The following is a 13,674-nucleotide window of genomic DNA, read 5'->3' on the forward strand; positions in this document are numbered from 1 at the left end:
TTTCTGATTTATAGCCAGTCGGTCATAAGTATGGGTGGCTCAAACTTGTGATTGGCATCTGAAGTGGGGATAGTTTCGTGAGACTGAGTCCCTAACTTGTGGGGTCTGCACTAACTCTGGGTAGTTAGTGTCAGAAGTGAACTAAATTGCAGGACACCTAGAGAATTGGAGAATTGTTTGCTGTGGAAAAACCCACACATTTGGTGCCAAAAGTATCATAAGTAGAAACAGATCATAGTAGTAGTACATTGTCATATCAGTGAAATCTCTGCAACTGACTAGCAATGAACTCATCATTTGCCAGAATTTATCTGGAAAGAGAGGTTAACAAGAAAGTTTCATTAGTCTTTGAAAATCAACACAACCCATAATTATACTATGATTCCTATGTAATGTCATTAGTAACTCTGACACTTCCTTCTTGTTGAACTGTTTTCAAAATACAACAAACTCTAGGGGCTGGCGCTGTGGCTGAGCGGTTAAGTTCGTGCATTCCGCTTCGGTGGCCCAGGGTTTCGCCAGCTCAAATCCTGGGTGCGGACATGGCACCGCTCATCAAGCCACGCTGAGGCAGTGTCCCACATGCCACAACTAGAAGGACCCACAACTAAAAATACACAATTATGTACTGGGGGGCTTTGGGAGAAAAAGGAAAAGTAAAATCTTTAAAAAAAATACAACAAGCTCTAGTTTAAACTTCTCTCTTTGTTTTACTTACATTTTTTTATTTTAGTTACAAAAAAATAATCACTAAAGTCCTTTCTTTCTTTCTTTCTCCTAATAAATATTAATGTAAGAAAAAACAATCATCGGGCTGGCCCCGTGGCCGAGTGGTTAAGTTCGTGTGCTCCGCTGCAGGCAGCCCAGTGTTTCACTGGTTCAAATCCTGGGCGTGGACATGGCACTGCTCATCAAGCCACGCTGAGGCAGCATCCCACATGCCACAACTAGAAGGAGCCACAACCAAGAATATACAACTATGTACCGGGGGGACTTTGGGGATAAAAAGGAAAAAATAAAATCTTGAAAAAAAAAGAAAAAAAAAAAGAAGAAACAATCAAGCAGGGATCCAGTTTCACAGTGCCTTCTAAATGTCTAACTTTCCCTTAATAATCCATTAGAAACATTGCCAGGAAAGTCTATAAAAGGAAAGCAATAGGCGGAACTTTAAAAATTAGATGGAAAGAAAGATGATAGAGAGAAAGGCAAATTAATAAAACAGAATAAAAAGGTATGCTATAGCATATCTAGAAATTTAACTTGTGAACCTGAAACTTTAGGAAATGGGAATAAAGAGTCAGAGAGATTCTTTTATATAAGCCCTGGTGTACCATTTGGAGTTTTTTTTTGCTATGATCACATGAATTACTTTTTCTATATAAGAAAACTAGTTAATGAAAATCATTAAAAAATTTTATTATATGAGAAAAGTGGCAGTTCAAATTAGTGGAAATTAAGAATTTGGATAAGAAACCCAAATGAATTTAAAAATTTAATGGTAAAAATAAAACCATATAATTAGTAATTGGAAATATGTGTTTTAAACAATCTTTATGTTGAGAAAATCTTTCTGATAATTCAAAGGCAGACATCATCAAAGAAATGATAGATAAGATTATGTTCAAATTTTTCCATATAGCAAACAGAAAAATTAAAGGACAAACTGAAAACTTGAAATATTTGCAACAGATATAACAGAGACCAAATAAATATCTTTAATGTAAAATGAACTTTGCAGATTATTAGCAAGTAACTGCTATGAAATGTAAATGAGCACCATAATAGAATATATTCAATTTCACTGATAAGGTAAGACAAGATATCTTTAGACTTTTAAATTAGCAAAGATTAAAAAAGAATGATAATACCCAGTGTTGGTAAGTTTAAGAGGAAACAGACATTCTCAATTCATGGTCTGAGTGTAAAATGACAATCTTATAAAAAATAATTTAGCAAGATGTATATAAAATATTTAAACGGCTATGTTCATTAATCCAACAATTCTACTTCAAAGAATTTATCTTAAGAAAATAATCAGACAAGTGTACAATGAGGCATAGACAGTCATGAAAGCATTGTTTTTTCAATTTTTATTGAGGTAACATTGGTTTATAACATTATATAAATTTCAGGTGTAAATCATTATATTTCGACCTCTGAATAGACTACATCGTATTCACCACCCAAAGTCTAATTACCATCAGTCACGGAACAAATGTGCCTTTTTACCACTTTCGCCCTCCCCCCACTTCTCTTCCCTGCTGGTAACAATATGGTATTGGTCTTTCTCTGTCTAACTTATTTTGCTTCACATAATATGCTCAAGATCCATCTATGTTGTCAGAAATAGCAAGATTTTATCTCTTCCATGGCTGAGTAGTTTTCCATTGTATATATATATAACACATCTTGTACATCCATTCATCTGTTGACGGGCACTTAGGTTGTTTCCACGTCTTGGCTATTGTGAATAATGCTGCAATGAACATAGGGGTGCATGCATCTTTTTGAATTAGTGTTCTTGTGTTATTTGGATAAATACTCAGAAGCAGAATAGCTGGATCATATGGTAGTTCTATTTTTAATTTTTTGAAGACTCTCCATACTGTATTCCATAGTGACTGCATCAGTTTACATTCCCACCAGCAATGTATGAAGGTTCCCTTTTCTCTACATCCTCTCCAACACTCATTATTTCTTGGCTTTCTAATAATAGCCATTCTGATGGGTGTGAGGTGATATCTGATTGTGGTTTTGATTTGCATTTCCCTAATAATTAGTGGTGTTGAACACCTTTTCATGTGCCTGTTGGCCATCTGTATATCTTCTTTGGAAAAATGTCTGTTCAGATCCTCTGCCCATGTTTCAATTGGGTTGTTTTATTGTTGTTGAGTTGTATGAGTTCTTTATATATTTTGGATATTAACCCCTTATCAGATATATGACTTGCAAATATCTTCTCTCAATTGGTAGGCTACCTTTTCCTTTTGTTGATGGTTTCCTTTGCCATGTAGAAGCTTTTCAGTTCGATGAAGTCCCACTTGTTTATTTTTTCCTTTGTTTCCCTTGCATGAACAGACATGATATTCAAAGATATTGCTAAGACCAATGTCAAAGAACATACTGCCTAGGTTTCCTTATACTAATTTTATGGTTTCACATCTTACATTCAAGTCTTTAATTCATTTTGAGTTAATTTTTGTGTATAGTGTAAGATAATGATCTACTTTCAATCTTTTGCATGTGGCTTCCAATTTTCCCAACACCATTTATTGAAGAGAAATTCCTTTCTCCATTGTATGTTCTCGGCTCCTTTGTTGACAATTAGCTATCTATAGATGTGTGGGTTTATTTCTGGGTTCTCAATTCCATTCCATTGATCTGTGTGTCTTTGTGCCAGTACCATGCTGTTTTGATAACTATAGCTGTGTAGTATATTTTGAAATCAGGGAATGTGATATTTCCAGCTTTGTTCTTTTTTCTCAGGATTCCTTTGGCTATCTGAGGTCTTTTGTTGTTCCATATAAATTTTAGGATTCTTTGTTCTTTCTGTGAAAAATGTTGTTGGGACTTTGATAGGAATTGCATTGAATCTGTAGATTGTTTTAAGTAATTTGGACATTTTAACTATGCTAATTCTCTCAATTCATGAGCATGGACTATTTTCCCATTTCTTTGTGTCTTCTTCAATTTCTGTCAACAATATTTTACAGTTTTTGGTGTAGGTCTTTCACCTCCTTGATTAAATTTATTCCTAGATATTTTATTCTTTTTGTTGCAATTGTAAACAGGATCATATTCTTCATTTCTCTTTCTGTTATTTCGTTATTAGTGTATAGAAATGCAACTGATTTTGTACCCTGTAACTTTACTATATTCGTTTATTATTTCTAATAGTTTTTTTGGTGGATTCTTTAGGGTTTTCTACATATAAAATCATAGCATCTACAAATAGTGGCAGTTTTACTCCTTCCTTTCCAATTTGGATCCCTTTTATTTCTTCTTCTTGCCTAATTGCTTTGGCTAGGACTCCCAATACTATGTTGAATAAGAGTGGTGAAAGTGGGCATCCTTGTCTTGTTCCTGTTCTTAGAGGGATAGCTTTTGGCTTTTCACCAATGAGTATGATGTTAGCTGTGGTTTTGTCATATATGGCCAAAAGCACTGTTTTATAATTGCCAAAAAATGTGAACTCAAATGCCAATCTCTGGAGGATTGGCAAGCTAAATTGTGGCAAACCAACATGATGGACTATTACACAGCTATTAAAAATAGTGATATAGCTCTAGCTTTACTGACCTGTAAAACGGTCCACAATACGTCATTTACTGAAAAAGCTATCACCACCTCTCCAGGACTAAGGAGCAAAGGAAAGAGAATAAGAAGACTATACCATTTCTTATCTGACCACTAAACTCCAAGTAAATATGCTTCTGCTTTTAAGAACCTTATCATAAAAAGTACTTAATTCATAATCCCATGGGATGAGTTGAGGTGGACAATGATAATGTTCTAGAGGTGGAACATTTGCTCCCATTAGCTCTATAATAATCTATATTAATCTGTGATAAGACATGAGGAGAGGCCATGACAAATTCACATTGTTCAACGTTAGCTGAATCCTCACTGCTATTTAGCAAGTATTTCCTTCACCGCTTGTAAAAGTTATTGCCAAGCCAAGCTTCCAAAGTCTCTTTCAACTCTTTCACATGACCCTGCCCAGTATTTTAATATAATGATTAAAGTCATCTGAATTGAGATTCCATGACAATTTCCTCTTTTCCATCACACAGTGCCTCTGTGTCTTCATCTTTGTACTCTACTCTGATTTCTCTCTTTTACAAAGTATCACACATTCCCACCGCTCAAAGACTAGCCCTTTCTACTTCAAGCTTAGTGGCGTCTCCTCTCACCTCCTCCAAAATCTTCTTCTATCAACTATACCATCTATTATATACATTTTCAAAGTCCTTCTCTTCTAAAAACATGTCTGTACTTTAAGAAAATCTACAGTCTCCTGATACTGCTTAATATCCTATCTTTATCCCTTCCTTTATCCTGAAGCCTCTTGAAAAATAGTCCACAAACGCACTGCCTCTAATAAGCTTCTTTCACCCTTATTCTACTGAAACTACTCACTTGAAAGCATCAAAAATCAGGCATTTTCTTGATCTTCATGTTCTCCTTCTCTTCAGCCCTCTTCCTTTGATTCTCCCTGTGCTTTATCTTCTATCTTGGACATTTAGAAGCTGGTTTTCCCCCTGGCTTTCCCTGGCCCTTCTTCTGCCTCCTGTCCTCTAAAAAGCAGCATTTCCCAAGGTTCTTTCCTGACCTTTTTCCCTCCTCCTTTCTTATTTTTTATGTCATTGGCAAAGATCTAACCTACTCCCCAAACTCTTCATTCATTCACTGATTACTCATTAAATGGCAGACTCTTTGTGTTATGTGCTACATTAAGTACAATAATAGATAACACTTTTTCACTTCCTTTACTTCATTATTCTTGAGGAACATACTATGTGCCCTTAGCCTTTCTCCTAAAATCCAGAGTCATATTTCCAAATATCTTTTTAACATCTCCATAGGGATGCTCAATCTCAACATGCTTAATCAAATCAAGCTCATGACTTCTTCCCTAAACCAGGTCCTCTACAGGATGTCTATTTCAATTAAAGTTTCATTGATTCTCCCTACCACTCAGGATTCATTACTTCTGATTTTTAAAAAAATACAAATGTGACCTCTAAATATCTCATGCATCCACCACCATTTTCCATTCTCACTGCCACCAACCCAATGAGAGCCTTCATTCACTTCCTGCATTTTTACTAAAAAAACTAATTGGAGCAGGCACCGTATTTCAATATCTGTAGACAGTTGTCCTCAAGGTGACGATATTTTACCTGCCAGAGGTTAGAGACTGAATCATGCCATCTGTGAAGTCTATTTAGCAACAAGATCCATGATTATGTGACTTAACTTTATTAAGAATATAAAAAAAATCCTCCCAGGCTTTTTTCCTATTAATTCAATATTAAATTATTTTACACACAATTTAAGCGGCAATGAAAATGGATGCTTTACAGTGCAATTGAATCCAAAGACAAGAATATAAACAGGGAACTATAAACTTATAAGAATGGTATAATTTTTTAGAAAAAAAATCAAAGGAAAAAACTGACATGGAAAGGATCACCCAAGATTTTTAACTTTCCTCCCAATTTGTCCTTTGGTTACATGATTACAGACCCAGAGGATGTGCAAATTAAAAATTTTAAATACAGGCAAGAATACTGGCTAAAAGGAGAAACCCTTAAGAAGACGCACTTTGGTAACAAAATCTGAACCATGGAATTTTCAGATATAAGTTACTATTTCAGGTATCACCTTGCTTCCTGATTCCTCCTTAAAATAGTCTATAAAATGATTAAAATACTTTAGTCAGTACTGTCAAACTTGATCTGTGCAATCTGATCATATCTGTAGAGAAGAACGTTGAAAATAAACAACTGAATACAGTAAACGCCAAATCTACTAAATACCCTAATAAAACAACAATGTAAAGTACCATACACAAATCTCAGATTTAATTGGAGATACTGGAGAGAAAAAAAATATTACAAGTTTTGTGCCCAACAGAGGTCCAAGTATCTTACCCTTCCTGCATTGATGCTCCCTTTGCCTTCTGTTTGCTCAGCACTTAAGTGTGAAACCACAACACTGAGGTCTTCCTAGTTCTCTCATATACCAATTTCATCTCCCCAGCAGGATTCTTAGGTCTTCAATGGATGAGAACCTGTCTTTTATATCATATTGGTATAAAACTGACTCACAGCAGGCTTTTAGTGTTTATGGAATAAAAATGTAACCACTCAGTTAAAAGATGCTGTTATATAAGTTGAGGAAGAATTTTTATACGAAGGATAATAGTTATCTATGACCACACTTCAAGAACAGAATAGAACAAGTTCAATTCTCAGCATGAGAGTTAGGCTTCCTATTTTTTGAAATTTTTCTATAAGAAATTTTAAAATAAAATAACCATATCATTTTTCTCATGAAATATTAAAATAAATAAAGGAGTAGTGCATACATACTTAATGTGGAATGAATACTTGTGGTCATTCCTCAAAGTAGAAATTATTTTAACCATAAGGATCCTTTCCTGTCCTTCGAGCTACAGAACTTCCAGAGACCTAATTTTCTCAAACAGAAATTTCATTAAAAATGCAGCAAGATCCTTCTGGCCCAGCCCTCTCATATCACAGCTTTAACAACCCAACATGTGGACATGAAGGATTTCAAAATAAAAGCAGCTGCATGACCTAAAATCAAAAACTGTCTAAGCTCTTGTTCTAGATTTACCTCTGACTTGATAAAAGACCTTAGGCAAACAATTAATGTGGAAGTCTGTGTCCTCATTTACTAAATGAGAATATCCTCAAAGGGTACAATGTAACAACTGAAGAATCAAAATGGTACTGGGAAAAAAATTTAAAGCTGTTGAACGTATTAAAATATAAATTATTATTAATGTAGCCACGATTTAATGAAAATAGATTCCAAAGAGCTTCAAATGACTCAAAATGGCTACAGTGTAACAGCACTGAGGGAGTCAAAGAAAAATGAAAAAAACTATATTTCAAGTTATTTTAAAATATCAGAACAAGGGGCCAGCCTGGTGGCATAGTGGTTAAATGCGCAAGCCCCGGCTCAGCAGTCTGGGGTTCACAGGTTCAGATGCCAGGTGTAGACCTACACACAGTTCATCAAGCCACGCTACAGGGGTGTCTCACGTACAAAATAGAGGAAGACTGGCACAGATGATAGCTCAGGAACACTCTTCCTCAAGCAAAAAGAGGAAGATTGGCAACAGATGTTAGCTAAGGGCCCATCTTCCTCACCAAAAAAACCATACGTATATCAGAATAAGGTCACATTGATTTTTGGTTGCTCAACTACTAATGTGCTATGGGTGACTTAGGTCAGTCACTTCACCTCTCTGACCCTCCACTTCTTTCTAAAGCTAGGCTAACTAGGGCACTTATCTCAAAGATTCTGGTGAAGATTAAATGAGATAAGCTCTGGCACATAGTAAGCTTTTTAAAAAAAACTATTACCTACTATTATTATGAATACTACAGTCCTTGCAGTTGCTGTTGTCGTCATCATCATCATCGCTTTTTCAGGGAAACAGAATAATACGGTAGTAAGAATCTAAACTTTGGAATTGCACAGATTCTAGTTCAAATCCCACCTCTGCTATTTCTCAGTTGTATGACCATGGTCGTCTAAGACTCAGTTACTTCACCTATAAGATGGGGAGGTCATCTCCTTCTAATGGTGTTTTGAGGATTAAATGCAATCATATAAAGCACCTAGCACAACAGACATCTCCTCAATAAAAGTTGTTTTTGTATGTCAATCTCAACATCTCAATAAAACTGAAAAACAAGTTATTTTTATCTCCCTTGATTTTTTTAAATGATTTATATAAATTTGTCAGACATTTAACATTATGAGTAAATAAGAGTTGGCCTGAGAAAGATGACAACATTGTAAGGAGCCAAAGCCTGAGTTCTAACACAGAGGCCAGGGTAAACACAGAGAGACCTTCTCCAGCTGTCCAAGTGACAATCAGAATTCCAAGAGGGTTGCACAGAGTCTGGTGCAAGTACCAGAATTCAGTCACTCTCTATAGCCTTGTTTGCATAGGAGATGCTTCAAAAATTCCGAATAATTTATGAATGAACTTCTGAAAGACAACTTTGTAGTTTTTTTTTGTTTTTTTTTTTTTCCTTTTTTTTAAAGATTGGCCTCTAGGCTAACAACTGTTGCCAATCTTCCTTTTTTTTTTTTTTTTTTTAAGGATTGGCACCTGGGCTAACAACTGCTGCCAATCTTTTTTTTTGTTTCTTTCCTGCTTTATCTCCCCAAACCCCCGCTGTACACCTTGTATATCTTAGTTGCATGTCCTTCTAGTTGTGGGATGTGGGATGCCATCTCAATGTGGCCTGACGAACAGTGCAATGTCCACGCCCAGGATCTGAACCCTGGGCCGCTGCAGCGGAGCGCGCGAACTTAACCACTTGGCCATGGAGCCAGCCCCTGAAAGACAACTTTGTAGTTTTAACAGTGACTACATTTCAGCATCCACAAAAGGGATTAAGTTTACAAGTAAATGTTTTTCCCTATTTGCTAAAATAGGTAAAAGGCAGTTAGACAAGATAAAAATCTCATCTTCTGATCAATAGCACTATTATTCAACTTATTAAGAGTTGCTTTTGATGATCTGAATATTTACAGGGTGCATTAAAAAAACCTAATCTTTATTTTTTTTTCCTATTAATAATGAGAGAGAATCAAGAATAATCCAAAGCAGAAGAGAATACATTAAAATAGTATGTAACTGTTAAAATACATTTTTAGGGACCAGCCCAGCGGCATAGTGGTTAAGTTTGGATGCTCCACTTCGGCAGCCCAGGGTTCACCGGTTTGGATCACAGGCACAGACCTACAAACCGCTCATCAAGCCATGCTGTGGTGACATCCCACATACAAAATAGAGGAAGACTGGCACAGATGTTAGCTCAGCGACAATCCTCCTCAAGCAAAAAGAGGAAGATTGGCAAGAGATGTTAGTTCAGGGCCAATCTTCCTCACCGAAAAAAAAAAAAGGCATTTTTATATTTAATATTAAATATATGTTGTAGATTATGGAACTTCACAGTATCTTGTCAAACAAATTAACACAATTCCACTGGGAAAAGAGTTGCTGGCTTAGAAAAAGTTAAAGAAAATTATTTAAACTTCCCCATCCTGGCTTTCTACTTCCTAAATTATCTTGAGGATAAAGAGTGTCTCCTCTCAACCAGACATAAAACCTAAATGTAATTTATTTGTAGCTTAGCTAGTTTGTATTTGCTTATCCTTGAGTAATGCAAGCAATTGTATAATGACTTAAAAACCTTCCTCTCCAGTGCTTTGGAGTAACATGGCAATAAACAGAATTAATGATGAGAACATCAACAAGTAAGGTAAGAAAAATAATAAGGACAGTGATTAATTTTTAAAGGGTTACCATATCAGTGACTTAGGCTTTATTCAGGTTATTTTATCTTCTGAGGCAAAATAAAGTTAACGTGGTAGCAAAATATCTTAGTCTCCTTATTTCTCCATGGGCATCATAATATCACTCATGTAAATTTTCATATTTCTTTCCTGTAACAAATCCTTCCTTATAAAAAGCTTAATTTATAATCTGCAAAGCAACTGCATAAAAAATATTTAAATTATCTTCACATCAACAAGTTGATAAGTTATGGCATTTACTTGGACAAGCATTGTGTCAACGTCAACATTTTCTTAACAGACTATAACTTATTTATTTCATCAGTATCTCTCTCCTTTTCCATATCCACTCAATTCATTGACATCTTACAGAAGCAATAGCCAATAAACATAAAAAAGGTCCAGCCTGGGTAGTAATTTTTCAAGCAAACTAAAACATATCAATTTGGCAAAGTACACGCATGGAAATACTCAATATTGACACGAATCCATGACACAATCACTCATAGTGCCCTGATGAGAGTGAGTTAGAGTACCCTTTCTGGAAAGCAACTGACAATATATATCAAGACTTTCAAAAATGTCTTGACCTTTTGATTAGTAATTATATTTCTAGCATTCAAGTCTAAAAAAATCATCAGAAATAACAAGATATAAATACAATGATATTCACCAAAGTGTTATTTATAACAGTAAAAACTTAGAAAGGACCTGAATGACCAACAATTGAGGCATAGACTGAGGCATATCTAATGTCACAGGAAGATGTTCATGACAAAATGTCAGGTTTTTTAAAAGAACAGATTCTAAAACGTTATATACATGGTATACAATTTTTATAAGAATTATTTATTATACACTATTAAAAAGATATGCATATAGGCACAATAGAAAGAAATACAGAAAAATATTCACACTGTTCATCTTGAAGGGGAAGATAAGTAATTTTTATATTCTTCCCTATGCTCTTCAGCATAACAATTATGCTATTATACCATCCTTCTTTACCACATTTATTTCGTTTCCCGCTCTAAAACATAAGCTCTATAATAACAGGAATTTCTGTTTCTTTTGTTCACTGCACCTAGATAGTGCCTGAAACATACCAGTCATTTCAATAAATATTTCTTAATTAATAAATACTATATATATACACTAGTGTGTATATATATACATATAGTATATATGTATATATATATACAAAATGAGCATTTATAACTTTATTAATCAGAAAACAAGCATTATTTTGAAAGAACAAATTCCCTACTATATATCGTTAAACTCATTCTGACTTTCAAGAGCAGCAGTTGAGTTTAACCTCTGACTTTATCATCAGTCATCCTTAATCTTGCATGAAAATAAGTGAAGAGGTCAATGGCCATGATCCCCAAGTCAGATTTGGGATTTTTGCCAAGGTTTCCAGCTGAAATGCCAATTAGTTTACTTGGACATCAGCCATATGTGCATACAATGTCAACCACACTGAAAACCCCAAACTTTTTCTCCCAGCACCCACCAGATGGCCACAGGCAGTTTTTCATCTATGTTGGCTGACTTAGGTCACAGGCATCACCTGATGGTAAATGAAGATACTGCCTCTCCCTTGAGCCCAGACATGAAATTCAATGGTTAAGAATATTTAATAAATAAAAGGAATTTCTAAATAAAATAAATATAAAGAGCTTTCAGTCTAACAAACATATGACTAGCTGGCAATCAACTGGCAACTTCATCTTTCTAGAAGTCAGATGGGAAGTTGTTATTCTGATGACTCAAAACACATGTCAAAAAGACAGATATCCTTTCCATAGGAAAACTCTCTGGTCTTATTCAGAGCTTATTTATTTCTAATTTACTTAAAATTTTAACAGGTTGATTATCCAAAGGAGAAATCTATCAAAAAATGTAAGTGTCAACTATACTTCAGAAAGTTTTTACGTGCCAGAGATAAGAAAGATAGTTACATTCTATTGGGGAGGACAGACAATAAACATGGAAACAAAGAAATAATCAGGTAAATTCAGGTAGTGATAAGTGCTCTGAAGATTACATTGTGTAAAATGACAACACAGGACACTCGGAAAGGGGATGGGCATGATCAGTGATGACTTCAGCTAAAATGTGCCCAGAATTTATAATCTGAATGATGAGGAGGCAGGAATATACAGCTCTGGGAGAAGATCATACCAAGCAGAGGAATATTAAGTACAAAGCCTCTGAATCTGGAAAGCATATTTTTAAGAGAACAAGAAGGCCACTGTGGCCGAAGCCTAGAAAGCAAGAGAAGGAGGGAAAGCAGATGAAGAAGACAAGATTAGGTCCTGTAGGGTTATTATAGGCCATATTAAAGGGTTTGGATTTTACTCTGGGTGTGATAGGATGGCTTTAAGCAAGGAAGTGATGGGATCTGACTACAAGCAAACAATAAGGAATATTAACTGCTAGGAAATGAGATGGAAGAAAAAATATGAAAATCAGATACAATCTCAGTAAATAGTGTGAAGCAACTTAGAGAAAGGACCAACATTCCTATAACTCAATCACAGGCTCTGAAGGTGTCAGTGCATTACAACATCCTAAATAAATGTGTTCAGCATAATGAGTAGGATTCACCAATAAAACATAAAAGTATAAAATACTACCATTCATTTATGTTGCACTTTAAATATTTTATAAATTGTAAAATAGATATCATCTGGAAATACATTTTTTAGAATGGCAGGGAGTAGATAATATTACAGAGTTTCATCTGAATAATTTATTCATGTTTCAAGAAATAAAGCTTTAGCTAGTCAATAAATTTACTTACCTAAAAGAACCTAATTTTCGAGATTTATGAATAGCCAAAGTTTTAACCTGTCTTTAAAATAATAAACTATAAAAATTCACTTTCTCTTCCTATTTGCATTGCGACAATCAATCCAGATATAAAATTCACTTAAAAAGTTTTTTTTTTAGGAAGATTAGCCCTGAGCTAACATCTGCTGCCAATCCTCCTCTTTTTGCTGAGGAAGACTCGCCCTGAGCTCACATCCATGCCCATTTTCCTCTACTTTATATGTGGGAAGCCTACCACAGCATGGCTTGCCAAGCAGTGCCAGGTCCGCACCCAGGATCCCAACCAGCAGACCCCAGGCTGCTGAAACATAACGTGCGCACCCAACTGCTGCGCCACCGGGCCAGGCCTAAAAAATGTTTTTAAATCCAAACTCTACCAAACAAAGCCACTTCTTTCATTGTCATGAAAATCCCCAGATATTCCAATTGCCTCACCTCTACTTAGGCTGTCTCATTTTCTAATTCTTCTCCTCACTTCCTCACTACCCCAACTCATTTCTCATCTCTTCATTCTCATCCTCAGGGGGTCCAGAAAAGAAACAGGCATTGTAATGGTAGATTTTTTTCCCATTTGCAGTTAGAAATAATCTATGAAGTGAACCTTTGGCATTATGTGAATAAAATGGATTTAAAATGTACTTGTGTGCTTCACCCACGAAGAATTACTTTTTAACAACTGGAAATCTGAACTTCTCAGATTTTCCCACTATATGATGCTAAGTTTATCACCATTGTTTAAAGTGGTGGTCAAATCTCTCCATTTTA

The 13,674-nt window shown here is 35.3% G+C and overlaps 1 protein-coding gene across 1 annotated transcript in view; it reads right to left on the reverse strand.

Moving 5' to 3' along the window:
• VWA8 (von Willebrand factor A domain containing 8) overlaps positions 1 to 13,674 on the reverse strand; it is a 357,132-nt gene that overhangs the window by 301,445 nt on the left and 42,013 nt on the right. The window lies entirely within an intron of this gene.

This window comes from Equus quagga, chromosome 6 (assembly GCF_021613505.1).
Source record: "Equus quagga isolate Etosha38 chromosome 6, UCLA_HA_Equagga_1.0, whole genome shotgun sequence".
Taxonomy (NCBI): Eukaryota; Metazoa; Chordata; class Mammalia; order Perissodactyla; family Equidae; genus Equus; species Equus quagga.